Here is a 12,284-nt window from a genome sequence, read left to right as displayed (position 1 = left end):
TGAATATCTTCATATACTGTTATATAACCCCCATATAGTGACATTAAGCCCCATATTAGTACTGTACTCCCATATGGTGCTGTGTACTTGTTTGAAGTGCCATATACATACAACATATTGATCTATACCCCCATATAATATTGTATGGTTCCCATATAATTGTGAAGCCCCACAGGTGTAGTGTCGGTGCATTACCTTCAGGGACTCCACTCGGCTGGATCTTGTCACAGGTAGGAGATCTTCTATTTGTCGTGACGCCACTCTCAGTATTGCGGTCAGTGGGGACCGCCACTGCAGGTTGAGGGACGCCTGGGGCTGATGGTGAGTGCAGTTAGTTGGAATAGCCTCCTGAGAGTGAGGCAAGCCCCAGGGCCCTGTGTAGGTGCGTGGAACCACAAGGCGCAGAATGACTCAACACAGGCAGGATGTCTTTCAGGGTTTTTACTCACAGTTGATGGCAGGGTGAGTGACCCGGGCGTAGCTGGGATGATCCAAGTGGGAACCAGGTGTCCTTCAGGCTGACTTGTGAGGGTGACTACTAACTCGCCTTCCTTAGCCCTTGGTGGTTTGGGGTAACCCCGACTTTGAGTCCCTATGGGGGTCACCCAGGGAAGATGCTGAAGCCTCTCTCCCCTTCGTTTGCCGTTTGCTTGTCGCCTGGACCAGGCCACTCCAGCTGCTTGCCTCCTGTGACCTATGGGCCCTAACTGTGGCTACGTGGCTGCGGCTTTTGTGGTGTTGTGGCGTGGGCTTGGAGAGCCCCACACCGGCAGGTTTAGCAAAAGAAAGCTGGATCTATCTCCGCTTCGGGATCTGCCGCCCGTTTGGGCCTGGTACTCTCTAGCAGTCTCCTTACTTCCCACTCCGTTGCTCTCTCTCTAGCTGAAGATGGATTTCGGGTAGCACTCCTAGTTGACCGTTCTCCCCCGTCGGTAGCCACTGCGCGTACGCTGTCAGACTACAGCAGCCCAGGGGAAGGGGTCAGCTCTCCTCGGAGCTCCCTGGACTCTGCTCTGAACCGGCTCACATCTGGGACCTTCACTGCTGCTCCTGTCAGAGCTTCACTTTCCTGCTCCTCACTCCTCCACACTCTGCTTCAGACTCTAGACTGTTTACTCCTCCTTCTCTTTTCCCTTTTGTGCCTGCCTACGCCACCTAGCAACCAGACTCTCTTACCACACCCCTTGAGAGGAGATGGAGGCTTTTGGCCCCCTCCACTATTCCAGTGAAGGTGAAGGCTTTTCCCCCTCCTGGGATCCCCAGGGGTCCTCTCATGGGTACATGTGTGAGACCTGATCACTATGCGCCTGTGTTCCACACCCCGGTCAGCCTTCTGGATTACCTGTATTGTACTGTCCCCAGCATGGGTGCAGTACTCAGTGGTGCCTGACCAGGTCAGGGGCGCCACATTCCCCCTTAGTTATCACCAGCACGTCCTCGGGCTGCAAGACAACATTTTTAAAATGCATAAAACATTAAAACATGTAAAACATTTTTAAAAGCACCAGGTACCATACATCACCACCCTCCACCCACAAGTCCGTTAACCCACCCAAACCCTTTCAGGAGGCAGGTCACCGGTCCTTTTGGTAACCAGATCTGGGCCATCTACTTCCCCAGACCTTTCCTCCAATCTGCCTCTCCCGTTGGCCGCGGCTTCAGCCACTTCTGGCAGGATGTAGAGGCGGCTTTCATGGTCTGGTGGTCTTCAGGGTATACCTGGCCTGGTGGATCCGCGCCTTCAGCCTCTTCTGGCAGGATGCAGAGGCGGCCTCCACAGTTGGTGCTGACCAGGTACCCTCTTTGTGGTGGAGAGCCAGGCCCCATAAACAGGCATGCTCTCTGGTCGCAGGTGAGCCAAGGCCCTATATACGGACGGGCTCCTCCTGGTTGCAGACGAGCCAAGCCCCTAAACAGGCTGACTCTGGCGGTGGTGGTGCCCTTTGGTGTAACTATTTACACTGCGAGAGTTTGTGGCTATAGCCAGTTCATAGCCTTAAGGTTTATTTCTCACAATAGTTTTTGTGGGCACATTCTTGAACTTTAAAACGTTGCAAAACAAACTTTCCAAACTGGTCAAAACTTGCTGTACTTTACTTAAACTTAGGCAGATTCCTCTTCACCAGGGCTTGGGCCTGTAGGGCTGCGGCACCTGTTGCTTTCTTGACCTTTTTCCTCATCTGTAGTTGTCTCTTCATTAGGTCTTTGGTCTTTTCTTTCTTTATGGCTGTCTTTCCTTTCTTCTTTGGGACATGGCACTACATCTAGCGCGTACCAGCCTCTTTCACCTTGATGCAGGGTAAACTGTACGGAGTCTCCCATCTTTAAGTTTCTGCCAGGGTGTCCTCTGGGCAGATTAGCTCTGACGTCTCTCCTATTAACAAAAATGCCTTCTTTGATACCAGGTGCTACGATGAACCCGTATCCTGACTTGAGGCTGAAGTCCTCCACTACTCCTCTGCAAAGGGGTCCTCGGACCTGTGCTTTGGCTCTTCTCAGGAACCTTTTTTCTTGTAGGTCTCTGGCCGTGATGTCATCTCTCTGCTCTGGGGATGGCGGTGCAGGGGAAAACTGAGTTCTGCTACGGCGCTGTGTCTTGCGGACTGGATTCTGCGAGGTGCAGCTTACAAGCTCCCAGGTGAGGCTTTGGGGCAGATCTTCCTCAGCAGACGGTGTCAGATCTTCTTCATCCCAGCGGGAATAGGGTAACATCTCCGGCTCTGGGCATGGATCCACTGCTGGTATCTCCGGGGTGAACTCCTCAACTTCCTGGCCTCCTCTCCCCCTTAGTTCTTCGCTGCACTCTGGTCGTGGCAGCGCTGGGGATGAGTGTTCCTCAGCTGGCCCAGGCGGTGGACTCTTCAGCGTGGTTGCTGCAGGGGTTGCCTTAGGGGTGTGCGGAGGGAGCATGTATCGGTCCACCATCTCCTGTGGGAACTTGGCCTCCAGGTCAGCCTTCAGCTGCCAGTATGCGGAGTCTTCACCTATCAGGGATTTCCTAGTAGGGACTTCCTTAGGCTGGGGAGCGGTGTCTGCTCTGGCCTTGCAGGCCGGGGTAAATGGTGATGCAATCTCTTGCCGGGCCGCGCCTGGCATGGTGGCGGCCTGGTCTTGGCGGGCCGCGCCCTGTATGGCGGCGGCCTGGTCTTGGCGGGCCGCGCCCTGTATGGCGGCGGCCTGGTCTTGGCGGGCCGCGCCTTGTATGGCGGCGGCCTGGTCTTGGCGGGCCGCGCCCTGTATGGCGGCGGCCTGGATCGGCGTCGCAGCTGCGATGGGATCTGTGCAGGCTGGGCTGGGCGTCGCTGCAGGGACCGGGTCTTGGTGGGCCGAGCAGGGCATCGCTGCGGCGGCCGGGGCTTGGCGGGCCGAGCAGGGCATCGCTGCGGCGGCCGGGTCTTGGCGGGCCGAGCAGGGCATCGCTGCGGCGGCCGGGTCTTGGCGGGCCGAGCAGGGCATCGCTGCGGCGGCCGGGTCTTGGCGGGCCGAGCAGGGCATCGCTGCGGCGGCCGGGTCTTGGCGGGCCGAGCAGGGCATCGCTGCGGCGGCCGGGGCTTGGCGGGCCGAGCAGGGCATCGCTGCGGCGGCCGGGTCTTGGCGGGCCGAGCAGGGCATCGCTGCGGCGGCCGGGTCTTGGCGGGCCGAGCAGGGCATCGCTGCGGCGGCCGGGGCTTGGCGGGCCGAGCAGGGCATCGCTGCGGCGGCCTGGGCTTGGTGGGCCGCACCTGGCGTGGCTGCGGCCTGGCTCAGCGTCGCCGCGCCGGGCGCCTCTTCAGGGACCGCGGGCGTGGCAGCAGGGGTCGGGGCATCCACACCGGCAGGGGTAATACTGGACTCACCCATCGGTGGCAGCATCGGGGTCTGAGTCGTCGCCGTCCGGTCTGGCACTCGTCGTGCGGTTCCCCTCTCATAGGCCTGAACCGCGGCAGCCATCTCCAGAAGTTCCATGCGTTCTTCCCTGATCTGCTCCACGACCCGGGTCTCCAGTCGGTCGCAGAACTGGGCCAGCTCCCGATACCACCAGGCAGCGGAGCCCGGTTCTGGGTTTCTGCGGTCAGACGCCATTTCTTCTGCGCCCTCTTCTGCACGATTTCCCAGCAGTGGACTCGCCGTTGCCTCTAGTAGCAAGCTGTTCAGTTTCCGCTCTGCCTCTTTCAGCAGCTCCTCTCCCAGCAGCAGGCTTCTGGCTCCCTTTCTGTCCCGACGTCTCTGGACGCTTCCGCTCTCTTCACAAGCGAGGTCAGAACTCTGCAGGGGATCTCTGGGTAGCCACACCTCTTCGTGGGCGGTAACTTCTCCCAGCGCGGGCTGCTGTTGTTTTTCAGCGCGCTTTTCATGGTGGCAATATGGCGGCGCTTCCAATTTTTCAAGCGGACCGCCCAGGCACATGGTCACCTGTCTGGACAGGTCTAGTCCTTATCCTGTTCGTGACGCCAGATGTGAAGCCCCACAGGTGTAGTGTCGGTGCATTACCTTCAGGGACTCCACTCGGCTGGATCTTGTCACAGGTAGGAGATCTTCTATTTGTCGTGACGCCACTCTCAGTATTGCGGTCAGTGGGGACCGCCACTGCAGATTAAGGGATGCCTGGGGCTGATGGTGGGTGCAGTCAGTTGTAATAGCCTCCTGAGAGTGAGGCAAGCCCCAGGGCCCTGTGTAGGTGTGTAGAACCACAAGGCGCAGAATAACTCCACACAAGCAGAATGTCTTTCAGGGGTTTTACTCACAGAAGGTGGCAGGGTGAGTAACCCGGGCGTAGCTGGGATGAACCAGGCTGGAACCAGGTGTCCTTCAGGCTGACTGATGAGGGTGACTACCGACTCGCCTTCCTTAGCCCTTCTGTGGTTTGTGGTAACCCCGACTTTTAGTCCCTATGGGGGTCACCCAGGGAAGTAACTGCTCCCCTCGTTTGTTTGCCGTTTGCTTGTCGCCTGGACCAGATCACTCCAGCTGCTTGCCTCCTGTGAACTATGGGCCCTAACTGTGGCTACGTGGCTGCGGCCTTTGGGGTGTTGTGGCGTGGGCTTTGAGAGCCCCACACCGGCAGGTTTAGCAAGGAAAGGTGGATCTATCCCCGCACCGGGATCTACCGCCCGTTTGGGCCTGGTACTCCCTGACAGTCTCCGTACTTTCCACTACGTTGCTCTCTCTCTAGCTGTGTGTGGAGTTCGGGCAGCACTCCCAGGTGACCGTTCTCCCCCGTCGGTAGTCACTTCGCGGACGCTGTTAGACTGCAACAGCTCCAGGGGCTGCTTCTGCTCTCCCTGAGCTGCACACTAAACCGGCTCACTTGAGGGACCTGCACTCCTGCTCCTGTCAGAGCTCCACTTCATGCTCCTCACTCCTCCCCACTCTGCTTCAGACTCTAACTCCTCCTTCTCTTTTCCCTTTGTGCCTGCCTACGCCACCTAGCAACCAGACTCTCTTACCACACCCCTTGAGAGGAGATGGAGGCTTTTGGCCCCCTCCACTATTCCAGTGAAGGTGAAGGCTTTTCCCCCTCCTGGGATCCCCAGGGGTCCTCTCATGGGTACATGTGTGAGACCTGATCACTATGCGCCTGTGTTCCACACCCCGGTCAGCCTTCTGGATTACCTGTATTGTACTGTCCCCAGCATGGGTGCAGTACTCAGTGGTGCCTGACCAGGTCAGGGGCGCCACATAATATTGTATGGTCCCCATATAATGCTGTATATCTCCAAATACTATTGCATACCGCCATATTGTGCTGTATAATCTTCATCCATATAATGCACTATACTTCCTATATTTCTCTGCCCCATAAAGTGCTGTATACCTCCATATTTCGCTGTATACCCACAATACTGTCCTGTATACCACCATATACGTCTTAAGGCAATGTAAATTAATTACATCCCTGGAGCTGTTACGGTAGTGATTATTTATAATGACCTCTGATTCCATTCAAAATACAGCGATGATGTTAAATAGTCACAACCTTCATTCCAGTAAACACCATACACTCCTGTATATTCCCATATAGCGCTGTATAGTCTCCACCACATATAACGTATATATCATTCTTAAGGCTACTTTCACACTTTCGTCGTTTGGCATCCGTCACAATGCATTGTAAATAGTGTGATAATAAAGGCAACGGATTCCTGTGAAATAACATGTTGCAGTTTTCTTTAGCCGAGAGAGAGCCCCCATCATCTCCTCACACACCCCGGCACTACCGCCCCCATCATCACCACACACACCCCGGCACTACCGCCGCCATCATCACCACACACACCCCGGCACTACCGCCGCCATCATCACCACACACGCCCCGGCACTACCTCAGTTACGTCCCCGCTGACAGCGTGATTCACTTCAGTTGCTGCGTGGAGCTGACAGAGAGCGGCGGTGTTCTACTGCCGCTCCTGTCAGTGTTACGGGGGGACCGGCAGATTAGGACCAGGGGGTATATATCCTAATCGCCAGTCGGGGCCCACCGTGCTCCAGATGACAAAGGAGCTGCTGGCACCTGAGGGTTAGGCGGAGACTATAGAGCTGGATGGCTCTGAGATAACCCAGGAACTCTGGGAACCGGTCACGTGTGTTGGGACACGTGAGACCGGACGACAACCCGATTAGCGTTTTGGTGCACCTAGCGCTACACCAACCACATGTGCAGGAAACACATCAGGCCGGGTGGTAACCAGGTAGCGTTGACCGGAAGACCGCCACGAAAGCGCCCTGTCGGCCACGTGTGTAGGACACGTCAGGCCGAGCGGTCCTCCGATTAGCGTTTCTGGCCACCTCTTGACTGGCCACGTGTGTGTAGGACACGTCAGGCCAGATGGGTACACCAGTAGCATTGACCGGGAAGCCGAGGAGGATAAGGAACACCCTGTTAACTCCACAGGGGTCCTGGGGTACGCTGTCCGTGCGCGTAGGGGGCACAACCGGACAGGTGGCGCAGCAGGTGCGTTGTCCGTGTGCGTAGGGGGCACAATCGGACAGGTGGCGCTGCAGGTGCGTTGTCCGTGTGCGTAGGAGGCACAATCAGACAGGTGGCGCAGCAGGTGCGTTGTCCGTGTGCGTAGGGGGCACAATCGGACAGGAAGCACAGCAGCCGCAGCCCAGTTAACGCCACTGGGCTGGTATAGCAAGACTGGAACGGCAGGAGGGAAGCACGGCGCCTGACCCTGATGTGCCGAGCCACAAATCTTGGCATGACAGGCACCGTTCGCCTAACCCTACCTACCGCTTCCCAACATAGGCTTATGCCGCAATGAGGCTCTAACATGGAGGTGTGCTCTGACTGAGCAAAAGTGAAGACTGCGCCTCTCCATGTTGTCTCCAGCCCCTTTTATAACCTGGGTCCGCCGCAAACCCAGGGTGAACCACCAAGGTCCAATAGCAGAGTGCCATGTCATCAGTGACGTCACATTCGACCTATCCAGAACTGCCATGTCATTGATGACCTCATGGCAGCCACGCCCCAAACACTTTACCAGTCATCGTCTGACGACCAATACTGAGATGCCAGATCATAGGAGCGGGCCTCTGCGAGCCAGTCCGGAGTTGCCACGTCATCAGGACACCTGACACCCTCTGCCCTATCAGGGCCTGCCACCTCACGGACATGCTCAGTGAGGTCCTTACCAGACCTAGCCTCTGGTGCACTAAGTGCCTGAGCATGCCCAGTAGCCTGAGCAACAGGCTCAGAAAGCAGACTATCAGTTTGAGCATGCTCATTAGGCACATCCCAGCACTTAGAAACAGCACAAAGTCCAAGTACCTGTGCAAAGAGGCTGTTAGGGTTAATTGTGGGAGCATGCTCAGTAGCCTGAACTGAGGACTTAGTCTCAGACATAACACAATCAGGCTGAGCATGCTCACTAGGCAAAACACCGGGCTTAAACTCTGGCTGGGGTAAATCGGCGCACGCATGCGCACTAGCCACCTCTCCACACTTAGACGTGGTGGAAGGAACAGCCAACTGGACGACCCGAGGCACGGCCAAGAACGGCAGCCGGCGCCTGGGCGCAACAGGAACCTCAGCAGGCTGCTTGCGGCTATGGCGGCGCCGGTTCGTAACAGTCAGCTTCATGTAGCAGAGCTAAAGCGTCATGGAACCTCATGTGGATTACGTCGGACCTGGAGGGGTATTTGGGGATTAATAAAGTGGTGAAAGAGGGTGTTTTCTTGTCTTTTATTTCAAATAATGTATTTTTTCGGGTGTATGTGTTTTAGTTTCACTTACAGGTTAATCATTGTGAGTGTCTCATAGTCGCCTGCCATGATTAACCTAGGACATAGTGGCAGCTATGGGCTCCTATTAATGGATGCGGCAATTCCGGGCTGCTGCTGGCTGATATTGTTAGGCTGGAGGGCTCCCCATAACGTGGAGCACCCCATCCTGAGAATAGCAGCCTTCAGTCGTGTAGCTTTACCTTGGCTGGTATCAAAATTGGGGGGGGGAGCACATTGTTTTTTGCCAATTATTTATTTATTTTACTGCACGATAAACACCCGCCCACCGGCGGCTGTTATTGGTTTTAGTGAGACAGCTGTTACACAGCGTGTGGGCGTGTCTGACTGCAACCAATCATAGTTGCCGGTAGGCGGGGAAAGCAGTGAATATGAGATGGAGTAATGAGCGGCCGGCACATTCAAGAGAGGAAAGGCCGCCGGAGCAGTGTGACAGCCGTGCAGCGCCGCGCCAGTAATCGGTGAGTATGAGAGAGGGTGTGAACGACAGAGACAGATAGAGACCGAGTGAGAGACCGACTAACAGACCAACAGAGAGAGAGACCAGGAGTGATTTTAAACGATTTAGAACGTTCTGCTGGACATGCTGAGCATGCTCAGTAGAACTTGATGGAATCCTGCACTGGAATCCGTCGCAAAATGCATGGCGACGGAATCCAGTACCATAGACATCCATTACCGGATCCCGACGGAATCCTGCGGAGTGCGTTTTTTTTACAGCAACAAAAACCGCTACATTTAGCGTTCCTTCCGCCCGACGGTCACTGACAAAACAGCTGATGTGCCACGGGGAAGATGCAACGCAATACAATCCGTTGCAATCCGCCCCTTAATAGATACCTATGAGGAATAAATGGCTTCCTGCAACGGTTACCGTAATTCTTCAAGGCTGAATGCAACGGATGCCGCACAACGCAAGTGTGAAAGTACCATTACACTATCTCTCCCTGAGGAAGTCAGACGACGAAACGCGCTTCGGAAGAAGCCAGACAAATTGCACAGACCTTGCATTGGGTATTCAGTTGTAACACCCCTTTAATCTGCAGCTGGGGCAGGGTGCTCGGTAGTTCTCACCTTGATATGACGCAGTGCCTCCACCCAAATCTTGCTAGGAGCTCTAGGGGAATGTAGAAGGGTCTTTGTCTTCTGCTAGGGGTCGACTCGGGAAACCCCTGCCCACGCTCCGTACACACTCACAATAACTGAGGTTAGAAATCTTAACAGGTTTATTTGCAGGAGGATGAAAACCGGCAATTGCAGAGGAAAGCAAGTAACAGTGAACAACAGGTAATGTTATGCAGTATTCTACAATTCTACAAAAATACAGGAGGGGCTGTTTGTACTAGACCTGAAGGTTCGGGGTAAAGCTTCCTCTTTAACCTACACCACACGCTCTGCTGATTAATTACAATTTACCAACTAACCGCTGCAGCCTCACAAATGACACAGTCCCAAATTGGGGCCCCAGTTGCCGAGGACGTTGGCGCAGTTGCCGCGGATGGTTGGCGCGCTTGCTGCACGTTGGTGCGCTTAAAATAATGAAGGCAGTATTCTCCCACAGCTGGTCCTATACAAACTCCCAATTAGTGCAATCAAAAGTCCCCTTTAGCACGGCTTTGTAATTAGCTTCAGCACACTTCTCAGACTGTAGAACTACATGTCCCAGGTACACTCCCTTATGAAAAGCTCCAGTACACTTCTCCAGTACAACTACAAGTCCCAGCAATGCCCTTGTAATTTGCTCCAGCACTCTTCTCAGACTGTAGAACTACAAGTCCCAGCAATGTCCTACTCACTTCTGACTGTAGCCGGTTTCTTCTCTTAGACTATTCCACACTGGAGCTTCAGAGTCCAACTGTTTGGAACGAGTGGGAAAGTCAGGCAAAAGCCTTCGTGTGAGTGAGAGTCCCGGAGGACGGCAGTTCCTATTTGTAGTATGTCCTGGAGATGTAGAACTCAGTCTCCTCTCACAAGGAGTGGTAGCTTCAGCTTGCCAAGATGGCTGAACCTCCCTCCACCCCCCAGTCCTGTTCCCACCTCCGCTAGATTTGCAAGGTACTTTGGGAATTGTATTTTAAACTTGAAGAAAATGAATGGCACTCACCAGTCTTGCATTGAAAAAGGAATTTATTCCAACATAAAAATGTGGGTGCAGGTAGTGAGGGAGGGGGAGCACACAACACGCTGGACGACAGCTGTTTCGTGTCCCACACAGACGCTTCTACGAGTCCAGCTGTCGTCCAGCGTGTTGTATGCTCCCCCTCTGTTACGGGGGGCTGTCTGATAATAACCTAAAGGAGTATCAGACAGTCAGGGTCCACCGTGCAAAGACTCTGCTGCAGACTATGGCAGAGTGCAATACCTCTGTTAACTCACAGAAGGATATAATAAGTAAGTAAAGCAATTCCTCCCTTACTTGGAGGGTGTGTGGAATGATCTCTGTTAATAATCACAGAGACAAAGGCAATGTGTGCGAAATGGCACCTACCTAGGTCCGCTCTTCTAGTGGTGCAAAAGAGACGAACAGCAGCGTAAGCCGCACAAAGCTCCTACCTGCGTTCGCTCCACTAGTGTGCGAGGACACGAACCACTAGATATGGCACCTGCCTAGGTCCGCTCTTCTAGTGGTGCAAAAGAGACGAACAGCAGCGTAAGCCGCACAAAGCTCCTACCTCTGTTCGCTCCCCTAGTGTGCGAGGATACGAACAACTGCCAGACGCAGTATAAGGAACGTTACCCTAGCGGCAACGTCCACCTACGAGTCGAATCACAAGGCCCAGCCAGACCATGTGCCTCAGGCACCTGCCTATGTCCGCTCCTCTAAGAGGTAAGGATACGGACAGCAGCCGAAGCTGTAAGGTATAAGAACGCTACCCTGCCGGTAGCGCTCACTTAGCATCGACAGAGGAATGCCTAGAGGAACGCGCACAGAGCGTCTACTCTTGTGCATGAACCAAGAGGACTGAGCGCCATGCGGCGTGTGTCAGGGTCTTATATAGACTCTGTGCCTCATCCAAGATGGAGGACACCAGAGACAATCTGCTGCCAGAACGACAGCAATGACGTCGCGCTGGCCTATCACCGAGCAAGGCGTCACAAGCACATGACCAGCGACCAATCGGCATAGAAGGTGTCAGAGACATGTGACCTCGTGTCAGCGATGATGTCACCCGCACATGTGCAATGGCTCCAAGATAGGACTTAGTCTCCGGCGCTCGCACATGTGCAATAGCAAGAAATCTGGACTTAGTCTCCGGCGCTCGCACATGTGCAATAGCAAGAAATCTGGACTTAGTCTCCAGCGCTCGCAGCAACCGTAACACCCTCCCTCACTACCTGCACCCGCATTTTTATGTCTGAATAAATTCCTTTTTCAATGCAAGACCAGTGAGTGCCTTTCATTTTCTTCTAGTTTAAAATGGATATGGATTGGACTGTTTGAAATGAGCACCACATACGGGGCTCTAAAATCTACTGCCATATAGTGCTAACAAGCTCTATATTTTGCCGCAGGTAAGCGGCTGAAACAAAAGCGATGGACTGTAGTGCCCAGTGTTTCTGCCATTGTTAGTTCTTGAATCAACGTACCTTGGGTATTGTAGTTTCCTGCAGTTCAACCAAAGTAACAGTGTGCCGCCTGCCAGCAGCAGCCGGCCCAGGGACGCCGCTCCACCATCAGGGACACCGCAGGGTCTTTGCTGGATCTCTTCAGGCGACAGGTATCAGAGAGTAGAGGAGAGATGGTGTTTACTTGCCGCGCCAACGGATCACTTAGACAGATGTTTGGATTAATGTCACTTTTATTTTCATATAGGTCGACGCGTTTCTGGAGCTTCTGCTTCCTTCATCAGGACCATCAGATACCAAATAACATCAAATCTGCCCCATTGGGACGATACAAGCAATATATAATCACATTGACGTCATCCGACCATCCCTCAAAAGAAAAAAACCGGCGGGAACCGGCGCCACGTTGTCAAGTGTGACGTACTTTATATCATTATTAAAAAAATAATAAAGAGAGCAAAAAACATAGAACAGAGAATGAATTATGATACAAA

This window comes from Anomaloglossus baeobatrachus, chromosome 4 (genome assembly GCF_048569485.1).
Source record: "Anomaloglossus baeobatrachus isolate aAnoBae1 chromosome 4, aAnoBae1.hap1, whole genome shotgun sequence".
Lineage (NCBI taxonomy): Eukaryota > Metazoa > Chordata > Amphibia > Anura > Aromobatidae > Anomaloglossus > Anomaloglossus baeobatrachus.
Note: the sequence above shows the minus strand (reverse complement) of the source record.